This window comes from Pelophylax lessonae (assembly GCF_965119305.1).
Source record: "Pelophylax lessonae genome assembly, chromosome: 3".
In the NCBI taxonomy this organism is placed as follows: domain Eukaryota; kingdom Metazoa; phylum Chordata; class Amphibia; order Anura; family Ranidae; genus Pelophylax; species Pelophylax lessonae.
In genome coordinates, this window is record NC_138770.1 from 603,345,970 (window position 1) to 603,360,872 (window position 14,903).

The 14,903-nt window shown below is 45.2% G+C and overlaps 1 protein-coding gene across 3 annotated transcripts in view; it reads left to right on the forward strand.

Annotated features, from left to right (window-relative positions):
• Positions 1 to 14,903, forward strand: part of ITPKB (inositol-trisphosphate 3-kinase B) — a 185,358-nt gene that overhangs the window by 122,429 nt on the left and 48,026 nt on the right. The gene's annotated exons all lie outside the window — the stretch shown is intronic.

Sequence of the window (14,903 nt, forward strand, 5' to 3'; positions counted from 1 at the left end):
TGCTCTGCAAACAAATGTGGATAGGGAAATAACTTAAAACAACAAAAAAAAACAGAAAAATAAAACAATGTTCTTCTTCATCTCTGAAGGACGAGGCCCATATGGAGTAGGAGGGAGGTTAAGGTGGTGGTGGATGTGGCGGTGACATAGGCGTGCGCACAGGGTGTGCTGGGTGTGCCTGGGCACACCCTAATCACCTAGGGCACATAGCATTGCCAGTGAGGAGATGGGAAAGATCTCCCTGGGACCTGCTCTGCTCTATTTCTCCTTGCCTACAGGTACATGGCCCCGATACATTACTCTCCCTGCTGGCAAACACATGCATGTGTATTTCAACTTTGGGGTGCACACCTTAATGCAATAGGCTGCGCACACCTATGGGCGGTGTAGGTGGAAGCGGCGGTGGAGGAGGACCAGGGCCGGATTAACAGCATCATGGGCTTGGTGCTGAGGATTTTGAAGGGCCTTAGGGCCGTGCCTTGCCATGCACCCAGAGGAGGAAGGGTGCAGCCATGCATGCCTAATTCAACATGGGATGCTGTCTCTGAAGCCCATAAACACATCCATGCATCGCCAACTGTCCCTCCTTGTCCGGCCTTCACGCTGTGTGGGGAGGTTCTGAGGGTGCTGCCTGGGGAAGCGAGCATAGAAGCCAGACTTCTGTGTTTACAAGTGACAGAAGAGCGGTAACAGTGAATATGGCCAACCCGGGGCCTATATAAAAGGTAGGGGCCTGGAGCTGCAGCTCCAATAGCCCCTACATTAATCTGGCCCTGAGGAGGAGGACGAGGTAGCCAACACTGCTTCTTTTCACAAATTTTAAATGAGGGTACACCCCAAAAGAGTGAGAAAGAGCAAAAATGGAACAATGGGTGGGTAAGGTCGGTATCCATTGCTATTCTGCATAAGGTACGGAAAAGTCCCGTGGGATCCATGCCTGGTTCATTTTAATGAACGTGAGCTTGTCCACATTGTCTCTGGACAGGCGGCTGCGCTTGTCTGTTATAACGCCCCCAGCCGTGCTAAATACCCGTTCAGATAATACACTGGCTGCAGGGCACGCCAGCACCTCCAAGGCGTAAAGGGCAAGCTCAGGCCATGTGCCCAATTTGGAGACCCAGAAGTTGAAGGGGGCAGACCCGTCATTCACTACATGTAGGCGTGTGCACACATACTGCTCCACCATGTTGGTAAAATGCTGCCTCCTGCTAAGACGTTCCATCTGAGCTGCTGGTGCTGCTGTTTGTTGTGGCGTGCTGACAAAGCTTTTCCACATTTCGGCCATGCTAACCCTGCCTTCTGAGGTGCTGGCGGTGCCCTGGTTGCGTTGGCGACCTCCTCCTCCTCCTCCTCTGCCTTGTGCTTCCACTGTGGCCCCGCTGTCAGATGGGAATGCCAGCAGCATGGCGTCTACCAGCGTGCGCTTGTACTCGCGCATCTTGCGATCGCGCTCCAGTGAGTGAATTAAGGACGGTACGTTGTCCTTGTAACGGGGATCCAGCAGCGTGGCCACCCAGTAATCAGCACAAGTTAGAATGTGGGCAACTCGGCGGTCGTTGTGGAGACACTGCAGCATGTAATCGCTCATGTGTGCCAGGCTGCCCAGAGGCAACGAAAGGCTGTCCTCTGTGGGAGGTGTATGGTCCGTGTCCTCTGTATCCCCCCAGCCACGCACCAGTGATGGCCATGAGCTGGCCTGGGTGCCACCCTGCTGTGAACATGGTTCCATCTCCTCCTCCAGCTCCTCCTCCTCCTCATCCTCCTCATCCTCCAGAACTGTGCCCCTGCTGGACAATTGCGTCCCTGGCGTTTGCGTGTGCAGGAACCCACCCTCGGAGCCCCTTGCGAATGACTGCCCTGAAAGCCTTGGAAATGTTACCTCTTCATCCTCCTCCTCATCCTGTGCCACATCCTCTTCCATCATCGCCCGAATTGTTTTTTCAAGGAGGCATAGAAGTGGGATAGTTAAGCTGAGAACGGCGTCATTGCCACTGGCCATGTTGGTGGAGTACTCAAAACAGCGCAACAAGGCACACAGGTCTCGCATGGAGGCCCAGTTAAATTAAATAGCGGAATAGAAAATATGATCCAAAAAAAGTGTATGTATATCACACGTACACAACCACACTAGGCCCCAATTACTATTGTTTGTACCCCTAAAAGGCTAGATGAGGAGTAGGGGGAGTATGGAACAGGCAGCACCCTCAAACCTTCAGAAGTATGAGATGAACCCCAACAACTTGGAAAGGTGGATCTCTCTCACACGTACCGACACAGACTATCCCGCAATTCAATTGATCCTCAAAGGTTTTTATTGAATAGCGGAATAGGAAATATGATCAAAAAAAGTGTATGTATCTCGCACGTACACAACCACACTAGGCCCCAATTACTATTGTTTGTACCCCTAAAAGGCTAGATGAGGAGTAGGGGGGGTATGGAACAGGCAGCACCCTCAAACCTTCAGAAGTATGAGATGAACCCCAACAACTTGGAAAGGTGGATCTCTCTCACACGTACCGACACAGACTATCCCGCAATTCAATTGATCCTCAAAGGTTTTTATTGAATAGCGGAATAGGAAATATGATCAAAAAAAGTGTATGTATCTCGCACGTACACAACCACACTAGGCCCCAATTACTATTGTTTGTACCCCTAAAAGGCTAGATGAGGAGTAGGGGGGGTATGGAACAGGCAGCACCCTCAAACCTTCAGAAGTATGAGATGAACCCCAACAACTTGGAAAGGTGGATCTCTCTCACACGTACCGACACAGACTATCCCGCAATTCAATTGATCCTCAAAGGTTTTTATTGAATAGCGGAATAGGAAATATGATCAAAAAAAGTGTATGTATCTCGCACGTACACAACCACACTAGGCCCCAATTACTATTGTTTGTACCCCTAAAAGGCTAGATGAGGAGTAGGGGGGGTATGGAACAGGCAGCACCCTCAAACCTTCAGAAGTATGAGATGAACCCCAACAACTTGGAAAGGTGGATCTCTCTCACACGTACCGACACAGACTATCCCGCAATTCAATTGATCCTCAAAGGTTTTTATTGAATAGCGGAATAGGAAATATGATCAAAAAAAGTGTATGTATCTCGCACGTACACAACCACACTAGGCCCCAATTACTATTGTTTGTACCCCTAAAAGGCTAGATGAGGAGTAGGGGGGGTATGGAACAGGCAGCACCCTCAAACCTTCAGAAGTATGAGATGAACCCCAACAACTTGGAAAGGTGGATCTCTCTCACACGTACCGACACAGACTATCCCGCAATTCAATTGATCCTCAAAGGTTTTTATTGAATAGCGGAATAGGAAATATGATCAAAAAAAGTGTATGTATCTCGCACGTACACAACCACACTAGGCCCCAATTACTATTGTTTGTACCCCTAAAAGGCTAGATGAGGAGTAGGGGGGGTATGGAACAGGCAGCACCCTCAAACCTTCAGAAGTATGAGATGAACCCCAACAACTTGGAAAGGTGGATCTCTCTCACACGTACCGACACAGACTATCCCGCAATTCAATTGATCCTCAAAGGTTTTTATTGAATAGCGGAATAGGAAATATGATCAAAAAAAGTGTATGTATCTCGCACGTACACAACCACACTAGGCCCCAATTACTATTGTTTGTACCCCTAAAAGGCTAGATGAGGAGTAGGGGGGGTATGGAACAGGCAGCACCCTCAAACCTTCAGAAGTATGAGATGAACCCCAACAACTTGGAAAGGTGGATCTCTCTCACACGTACCGACACAGACTATCCCGCAATTCAATTGATCCTCAAAGGTTTTTATTGAATAGCGGAATAGGAAATATGATCAAAAAAAGTGTATGTATCTCGCACGTACACAACCACACTAGGCCCCAATTACTATTGTTTGTACCCCTAAAAGGCTAGATGAGGAGTAGGGGGGGTATGGAACAGGCAGCACCCTCAAACCTTCAGAAGTATGAGATGAACCCCAACAACTTGGAAAGGTGGATCTCTCTCACACGTACCGACACAGACTATCCCGCAATTCAATTGATCCTCAAAGGTTATTATTGAATAGCGGAATAGGAAATATGATCAAAAAAAGTGTATGTATCTCGCACGTACACAACCACACTAGGCCCCAATTACTATTGTTTGTACCCCTAAAAGGCTAGATGAGGAGTAGGGGGGGTATGGAACAGGCAGCACCCTCAAACCTTCAGAAGTATGAGATGAACCCCAACAACTTGGAAAGGTGGATCTCTCTCACACGTACCAACACAGACTATCCCCCAATTTAACTGATCCCCAGAGGTTTTTGATTAAATAGCGGAATAGAAAATATGATCCCAAAAAAGTGTATGTATATCACACGTACACAACCACACTAGGCCCCAATTACTATTGTTTGTACCCCTAAAAGGCTAGGAGTAGGGGGAGTATGGAACAGGCAGCACCCTCAAACCTTCAGAAGTATGAGATGAACCCCAACAACTTGGAAAGGTGGATCTCTCTCACACGTACCAACACAGACTATCCCCCAATTTAACTGATCCCCAAAGGTTTTTGATTAAATAGCGGAATAGAAAATATGATCCCAAAAAAGTGTATGTATATCACACGTACACAACCACACTAGGCCCCAATTACTATTGTTTGTACCCCTAAAAGGCTAGGAGTAGGGGGAGTATGGAACAGGCAGCACCCTCAAACCTTCAGAAGTATGAGATGAACCCCAACAACTTGGAAAGGTGGATCTCTCTCACACGTACCAACACAGACTATCCCCCAATTTAACTGATCCCCAAAGGTTTTTGATTAAATAGCGGAATAGAAAATATGATCCCAAAAAAGTGTATGTATATCACACGTACACAACCACACTAGGCCCCAATTACTATTGTTTGTACCCCTAAAAGACTAGGAGTAGGGGGAGTATGGAACAGGCAGCACCCTCAAACCTTCAGAAGTATGAGATGAACCCCAACAACTTGGAAAGGTGGATCTCTCTCACACGTACCAACACAGACTATCCCCCAATTTAACTGATCCCCAAAGGTTTTTGATTAAATAGCGGAATAGAAAATATGATCCCAAAAAAGTGTATGTATATCACACGTACACAACCACACTAGGCCCCAATTACTATTGTTTGTACCCCTAAAAGGCTAGGAGTAGGGGGAGTATGGAACAGGCAGCACCCTCAAACCTTCAGAAGTATGAGATGAACCCCAACAACTTGGAAAGGTGGATCTCTCTCACACGTACCAACACAGACTATCCCCCAATTTAACTGATCCCCAAAGGTTTTTGATTAAATAGCGGAATAGAAAATATGATCCCAAAAAAGTGTATGTATATCACACGTACACAACCACACTAGGCCCCAATTACTATTGTTTGTACCCCTAAAAGACTAGGAGTAGGGGGAGTATGGAACAGGCAGCACCCTCAAACCTTCAGAAGTATGAGATGAACCCCAACAACTTGGAAAGGTGGATCTCTCTCACACGTACCAACACAGACTATCCCCCAATTTAACTGATCCCCAAAGGTTTTTGATTAAATAGCGGAATAGAAAATATGATCCCAAAAAAGTGTATGTATATCACACGTACACAACCACACTAGGCCCCAATTACTATTGTTTGTACCCCTAAAAGGCTAGGAGTAGGGGGAGTATGGAACAGGCAGCACCCTCAAACCTTCAGAAGTATGAGATGAACCCCAACAACTTGGAAAGGTGGATCTCTCTCACACGTACCAACACAGACTATCCCCCAATTTAACTGATCCCCAAAGGTTTTTGATTAAATAGCGGAATAGAAAATATGATCCCAAAAAAGTGTATGTATATCACACGTACACAACCACACTAGGCCCCAATTACTATTGTTTGTACCCCTAAAAGGCTAGGAGTAGGGGGAGTATGGAACAGGCAGCACCCTCAAACCTTCAGAAGTATGAGATGAACCCCAACAACTTGGAAAGGTGGATCTCTCTCACACGTACCAACACAGACTATCCCCCAATTTAACTGATCCCCAAAGGTTTTTGATTAAATAGCGGAATAGAAAATATGATCCCAAAAAAGTGTATGTATATCACACGTACACAACCACACTAGGCCCCAATTACTATTGTTTGTACCCCTAAAAGACTAGGAGTAGGGGGAGTATGGAACAGGCAGCACCCTCAAACCTTCAGAAGTATGAGATGAACCCCAACAACTTGGAAAGGTGGATCTCTCTCACACGTACCAACACAGACTATCCCCCAATTTAACTGATCCCCAAAGGTTTTTGATTAAATAGCGGAATAGAAAATATGATCCCAAAAAAGTGTATGTATATCACACGTACACAACCACACTAGGCCCCAATTACTATTGTTTGTACCCCTAAAAGGCTAGGAGTAGGGGGAGTATGGAACAGGCAGCACCCTCAAACCTTCAGAAGTATGAGATGAACCTCAACAACTTGGAAAGGTGGATCTCTCTCACACGTACCAACACAGACTATCCCCCAATTTAACTGATCCCCAAAGGTTTTTGATTAAATAGCGGAATAGAAAATATGATCCCAAAAAAGTGTATGTATATCACACGTACACAACCACACTAGGCCCCAATTACTATTGTTTGTACCCCTAAAAGGCTAGGAGTAGGGGGAGTATGTAACAGGCAGCACCCTCAAACCTTCAGAAGTATGAGATGAACCCCAACAACTTGGAAAGGTGGATCTCTCTCACACGTACCAACACAGACTATCCCCCAATTTAACTGATCCCCAAAGGTTTTTGATTAAATAGCGGAATAGAAAATATGATCCCAAAAAAGTGTATGTATATCACACGTACACAACCACACTAGGCCCCAATTACTATTGTTTGTACCCCTAAAAGGCTAGGAGTAGGGGGAGTATGGAACAGGCAGCACCCTCAAACCTTCAGAAGTATGAGATGAACCTCAACAACTTGGAAAGGTGGATCTCTCTCACACGTACCAACACAGACTATCCCCCAATTTAACTGATCCCCAAAGGTTTTTGATTAAATAGCGGAATAGAAAATATGATCCCAAAAAAGTGTATGTATATCACACGTACACAACCACACTAGGCCCCAATTACTATTGTTTGTACCCCTAAAAGGCTAGGAGTAGGGGGAGTATGGAACAGGCAGCACCCTCAAACCTTCAGAAGTATGAGATGAACCCCAACAACTTGGAAAGGTGGATCTCTCTCACACGTACCAACACAGACTATCCCCCAATTTAACTGATCCCCAAAGGTTTTTGATTAAATAGCGGAATAGAAAATATGATCCCAAAAAAGTGTATGTATATCACACGTACACAACCACACTAGGCCCCAATTACTATTGTTTGTACCCCTAAAAGGCTAGGAGTAGGGGGAGTATGGAACAGGCAGCACCCTCAAACCTTCAGAAGTATGAGATGAACCCCAACAACTTGGAAAGGTGGATCTCTCTCACACGTACCAACACAGACTATCCCCCAATTTAACTGATCCCCAAAGGTTTTTGATTAAATAGCGGAATAGAAAATATGATCCCAAAAAAGTGTATGTATATCACACGTACACAACCACACTAGGCCCCAATTACTATTGTTTGTACCCCTAAAAGGCTAGGAGTAGGGGGAGTATGGAACAGGCAGCACCCTCAAACCTTCAGAAGTATGAGATGAACCCCAACAACTTGGAAAGGTGGATCTCTCTCACACGTACCAACACAGACTATCCCCCAATTTAACTGATCCCCAAAGGTTTTTGATTAAATAGCGGAATAGAAAATATGATCCCAAAAAAGTGTATGTATATCACACGTACACAACCACACTAGGCCCCAATTACTATTGTTTGTACCCCTAAAAGGCTAGGAGTAGGGGGAGTATGGAACAGGCAGCACCCTCAAACCTTCAGAAGTATGAGATGAACCTCAACAACTTGGAAAGGTGGATCTCTCTCACACGTACCAACACAGACTATCCCCCAATTTAACTGATCCCCAAAGGTTTTTGATTAAATAGCGGAATAGAAAATATGATCCCAAAAAAGTGTATGTATATCACACGTACACAACCACACTAGGCCCCAATTACTATTGTTTGTACCCCTAAAAGGCTAGGAGTAGGGGGAGTATGGAACAGGCAGCACCCTCAAACCTTCAGAAGTATGAGATGAACCCCAACAACTTGGAAAGGTGGATCTCTCTCACACGTACCAACACAGACTATCCCCCAATTTAACTGATCCCCAGAGGTTTTTGATTAAATAGCGGAATAGAAAATATGATCCCAAAAAAGTGTATGTATATCACACGTACACAACCACACTAGGCCCCAATTACTATTGTTTGTACCCCTAAAAGGCTAGGAGTAGGGGGAGTATGGAACAGGCAGCACCCTCAAACCTTCAGAAGTATGAGATGAACCCCAACAACTTGGAAAGGTGGATCTCTCTCACACGTACCAACACAGACTATCCCCCAATTTAACTGATCCCCAGAGGTTTTTGATTAAATAGCGGAATAGAAAATATGATCCCAAAAAAGTGTATGTATATCACACGTACACAACCACACTAGGCCCCAATTACTATTGTTTGTACCCCTAAAAGGCTAGGAGTAGGGGGAGTATGGAACAGGCAGCACCCTCAAACCTTCAGAAGTATGAGATGAACCCCAACAACTTGGAAAGGTGGATCTCTCTCACACGTACCAACACAGACTATCCCCCAATTTAACTGATCCCCAAAGGTTTTTGATTAAATAGCGGAATAGAAAATATGATCCCAAAAAAGTGTATGTATATCACACGTACACAACCACACTAGGCCCCAATTACTATTGTTTGTACCCCTAAAAGGCTAGATGAGGAGTAGGGGGAGTATGGAACAGGCAGCACCCTCAAACCTTCAGTATGAGATTGTGTTCACTGTACCCCACAAAGATTGAGTTCACTGCACCCCACAATGATTGTGTTCACTGCACCCCACAAAGATTGTGTTCACTGCACCTCACAAAGATTGTGTTCACTGTACCCCCCAAAGATTGTGTTCACTGCACCCCACAAAGATTCTGTTCACTGTACCCCACAAAGATTGTGTTCACTGCACCCCAAAAAGATTGTGTTCACTGCACCCCAAAAAGGATGTTGTTCACTGCACCCCAAAAAGGATGTTGTTCACTCCACCCCAAAAAGATTGTGTTCACTGCACCCCACAAAGATTGTGTTCACTGCACCCCAAAAAGATTGTGTTCACTGCACCCCAAAAATGATTTTGTTCACTGCACCCCAAAAAGGATTTTGTTCACTGCACCCCAAAAAGGATGTTGTTCACTCCACCCCAAAAAGATTGTGTTCACTGCACCCCAAAAAGATTGTGTTCACTGCACCCCACAAAGGATTTTGTTCACTGCACCCCAAAAAGATTGTGTTCACTGCACCCCAAAAAGGATGTTGTTCACTGCACCCCAAAAAGGATTTTGTTCACTGCACCCCAAAAAGATTGTGTTCACTGCACCCCACAAAGGATTTTGTTCACTGCACCCCACAAAGATTGTGTTCACTGCACACCAAAAAGGATTGTGTTCACTGCACCCCAAAAAGATTTTGTTCACTGCACCCCAAAAAGATTGTGTTCACTGCAGCCCAAAAAGATTGTGTTCACTGCAGCCCAAAAAGATTGTGTTCACTGCAGCCCAAAAAGATTGTGTTCACTGCAGCCCAAAAAGATTGTGTTCACTGCAGCTCACACACAGAAAAATGGATGTGGATCACTGACACCTGCCTATCTCCAATCCCACACCACACAGCAATATCGATTGTAGTTTGTAGAACACAGTTTCCCTAAAATTCAGCAGACTCTGTCCCTAACAGGATTGAGAAGAGATCGTAGATCAGGATTGAGTGCAGACCCCACCCCCCACACAGCAATATCGATTGTAGTTTGTAGAAGACACTGACCCTATATAATTCAGCAGACTCTATCCCTAAAATGCCTACAACTCGCCCTGCCTAAACACTCCGACCTGTCCCTCAATTCTATCCGGACACAAATGGTTTTTTCCTGCCTATCTTTCCCTAATCAGCAGCCAGCACGTTGATGTGTGCTCTGTCCCTGAATCTAAGCAGCATAATGACGCCGCTGCGGCTGCCTCGAACTTATAAAGACTTGGTCACATGCTTCAGACGGCCAATCACAGCTACTGAGACATTTGCAGGCATGGCTGGGATGGCTTAAGGCACACCAGTTAAACGATTGTTGATTGGCTGTTGAAAGCCCGCCATGAAAAGAGCGCCAAAGCATGCAAAACCCGGAAATAAAACGACCGAACACGGATTTTTACCCGAACATACAGTAAAGTGTCCGTGTCCGTGTTCGGGTACAAAAAATCCAATTATTCGGTACGAACACGAATAATACAGTCCGTGTTCGCTCAACACTAATAAGGAGCCATGGTTGTCACCCAGGTTGGACTTCGTTCATCTCAATTACATGGTGAATTGATGGGATTAGTAGTGTACACAATGAAGATAAGGTTTTTGTATGCTTTATTTTAAGCTCCCAGGGAGTGACAAAATATGTAGTTCCAGCAATATAAACGGGTATTTTCTGTGCTTGATGAAAATGTGTCTTAGCCTAAAAAGATAAAACGAATGCAGCCAGCACATCTAAGGACTGGAATACTGCAACATATTAAAAAAGATGTTTTGGGGTTTGGATATGTTAAGTGTCGTCAAGGTATAGTTGGGATCTACTTTGAATTATGCAACGCTAACACTGTATTAAAATTGGGTACAACAGATGTTGCACTGAAAACAGCATTTAAGTACCGCATAATTCCTATTTGTTGTTGTTCTGTGGGACGAAATAGGGGGACGGTATGCAGAAAACGTAAGGCTGTGCGTGAGAGACCCAGGAACGCATCATTTCACATGGAGTCACTTCCTTCAGGCAGGAGATCCACATTCCACATTGTGTGTGTCTGAGCACGCTTCCTCTACACATGTTCTCTGCCTGCAGTCACATCATAACATCCCTTTATGAGAATACCGGAGTTCATTGATATCATTTTGATGCATTCCATATTGTCGCTATGAATAATGTGGAATAGTATTCTTTATGAGTCAGGAATAATCCAGCTTTAGAGCATCTGCATTGGGCTTCTAAGTCTTACTCTGGAATTAATAATACTAATAGTAGCAGTAGAAATCAGGGCTTTTTTTCTCAGACAATAGGTGCAGGAACTCCCCTCTTTCCGAGGTACTCCTTTTCTCTGGCCCTACCCACCTCCGAGCACCATTCCTTGGTCCCACCTCCGATGCACTATTCCTTGGTTCCACCCCCAGCCCACCTCCGAGCACCATTCCTTGGTTCCACCCCCAACCCACCTCCGATGCACTATGCCTTGGTTCCACCCCCAACCCACCTCCGAGCACTATGCCTTGGTTCCACCCCCAACCCACCTCCGAGCACTATTCCTTGGTTCCACCCCCAACCCACCTCCAATGCACTATTCCTTGGTTCCACCCCCAACCCACCTCCGAGCACCAATCCTTGGTTCCACCCCCTACCACCATTCCTTGATTCCATCCCCTACCCACCTCCCAATACTGCCCTTTTAGACAATACAGAACCAAATATCATTGTGTGGTGTAATTTGTATACAATTTGGGAGTGATAACAAGAAAGGTAGTAAAATAGATCCCCTGCAGCCAGCAACAATAGATCCTTCTAACAAAGGACCACAAATTCCCCCCTTACCCCCCCCCAGGAACAATAGACTCCAGCAGCAACAACAGATCTCCCTACAGCTAGCATCAATCGACCCCTCCCTCAACAGTAGATCTCTCCCAGCAAAAACTGACCCCCCCAGCAACATAGAACCCATCCCCAGCAATACAGGGAGTGCAGAATTATTAGGCAAATGAGTATTTTAACCACATCATCCTCTTTATGCATGTTGTCTTACTCCAAGCTGTATAGGCTCGAAAGCCTACTACCAATTAAGCATATTAGGTGATGTGCATCTCTGTAATGAGAAGGGGTGTGGTCTAATGACATCAACACCCTATATCAGGTGTGCATAATTATTAGGCAACTTCCTTTCCTTGGGCAAAATGGGTCAAAAGAAGGACTTGACAGGCTCAGAAAAGTCAAAAATAGTGAGATATCTTGCAGAGGGATGCAGCACTCTTAAAATTGCAAAGCTTCTGAAGCGTGATCATCGAACAATCAAGCATTTCATTCAAAATAGTCAACAGGGTCGCAAGAAGCGTGTGGAAAAACCAAGGCGCAAAATAACAGCCCATGAACTGAGAAAAGTCAAGCGTGCAGCTGCCAAGATGCCACTTGCCACCAGTTTGGCCATATTTCAGAGCTGCAACATCACTGGAGTGCCCAAAAGCACAAGGTGTGCAATACTCAGAGACATGGCCAAGGTAAGAAAGGCTGAAAGACGACCACCACTGAACAAGACACACAAGCTGAAACGTCAAGACTGGGCCAAGAAATATCTCAAGACTGATTTTTCAAAGGTTTTATGGACTGATGAAATGAGAGTCTTGATGGGCCAGATGGATGGGCCCGTGGCTGGATTGGTAAAGGGCAGAGAGCTCCAGTCCGACTCAGACGCCAGCAAGGTGGAGGTGGAGTACTGGTTTGGGCTGGTATCATCAAAGATGAGCTTGTGGGGCCTTTTCGGGTTGAGGATGGAGTCAAGCTCAACTCCCAGTTTCTGGAAGACACCTTCTTCAAGCAGTGGTACAGGAAGAAGTCGGCATCCTTCAAGAAAAACATGATTTTCATGCAGGACAATGCTCCATCACACGCGTCCAAGTACTCCACAGCGTGGCTGGCAAGAAAGGGTATAAAAGAAGAAAAGCTAATGACATGGCCTCCTTGTTCACCTGATCTGAACCCCATTGAGAACCTGTGGTCCATCATCAAATGTGAGATTTACAAGAAGGGAAAACAGTACACCTCTCTGAACAGTGTCTGGGAGGCTGTGGTTGCTGCTGCACGCAATGTTGATGGTGAACAGATATAAACACTGACAGAATCCATGGATGGCAGGCTTTTGAGTGTCCTAGCAAAGAAAGGTGGCTATATTGGTCACTGATTTGTTTTTGTTTTGTTTTTGAATGTCAGAAATGTATATTTGTGAATGTTGAGATGTTATATTGGTTTCACTGGTAAAAATAAATAATTGAAATGGGTATACTGTATATTTGATTTTTGTTAAGTTGCCTAATAATTATGCACAGTAATAGTCACCTGCACACTCACATATCCCCCTAAAATAGCTAAAACTAAAAACAAACTAAAAACTACTTCCAAAAATAGTCAGCTTTGATATTAATGAGTTTTTTGGGTTCATTGAGAACATGGTTGTTGTTCAATAATAAAATTAATCCTCAAAAATACTCATTTGCCTAATAATTCTGCACTCCCTGTAATAGATTCCCCACCAGCAACAATAGACCCCCTTGCTAAAATATATCCCCTCCAGTTAGAGTAGATCCCCTCACAGCAAGAATCAATATACCCTGCAGCACACCCCAGCACCCCTTACCATTACATACAGTCAGTTCTGGAGGTGCCGGAACTGCGTTCCCCCGCGTTCCCGCTGAAAAAAAAGCCCTGGTAGAAATAATTATTATTTGGACAAAGTACAGCCTGCATTGGAAATGGACAAATATAGCTGCCCTCATGTATCCTATTTGGCCAGACGTTTGCTGACAGCTGTCCATCACACGCGTATGAGCTATTGGGCATTCCAAAATCATGGACATTAACATGGAGCTGCCCACTTTGGCTATAACAGTCGCCGTTCCTCTGAGAAGCTTTCCACAAGATTTTGGAGTGCGTGTTGGAATTTGCCAAAAGAGTATTTGTGAGGTCAGGTCCTGATGTTAGGAGAGAAGATCTGGATTACAATCAGGGTTCCAATTCATCCAAAAGGTGTTCAGTACGGTTGAGGTTAGGACAGGCCACTCAAGGTTCCTCCATGCCAACTGGTCCTCCATGTCTTCTGGAGCTGGATTTGTGCACCTGAACTCAATAACTTGGAGGGATGTCCACTTAATTTCATTCCATGACAGAAATTGGAGGTAAATCTCTCTACTGGGATAACTGTAATAAAATACAAAAACCTGGCATGGGTTTTAGCTATTTCCTTCTTCGTCCAATTTTTCGGAGCTGTGTGAACCGACTCCATTGAGAGCCGATCACATTTTCCAGTCATGTGAATTGGATGCGGAAAAGCCTCAACCAATTTGCATCAGTGTGAACTCAGCCTAAGGCAATATTAAAGTATGCAAATACTCACCTCCACTCCAGAGATGGGACATCTGAGAGCTCCCTTGCTGGCACCTTCTGAGTATGGGGTCTCCTGACGCTGTGATTGGCCAGTGTGGGATGAGGTAACTCCCACACATGCGCGCAGCAGATGCGCCCATGTGCAGCTCAGCAAACAGTGTAAAGAAAATTGCGAGGAGGAAGGTAAGAAGCCTTTATTGCAGAAGAGACATAGTATGTCTTATGTTTCATGAAGTACTTTTCTTGCTCGCAATTTGCTGATTATTCACTTGCTGACCAGCCACCGCACATATACTTACCTGTATGTTGTTTCATATAATAGCCAGTGGGAAAGGGGGGCGCATGCTTCAATTGGCTAGAGGGGGAGCCAATCAGTGGGTCCATGGAACGCAATGTCCACTCTCGATCGCTCCCCATAGAGACAGAACAACGGTCTGCCTATTTAAACAAGGCAGACCGCCGTTCTGTCAGAGATGAACACAGGGATCTTGTGTTCCTGCTGTTTAGGAACACAAATCTCTATGTTCATCTAGTGAGTCCATCCCCCACACAGTTAG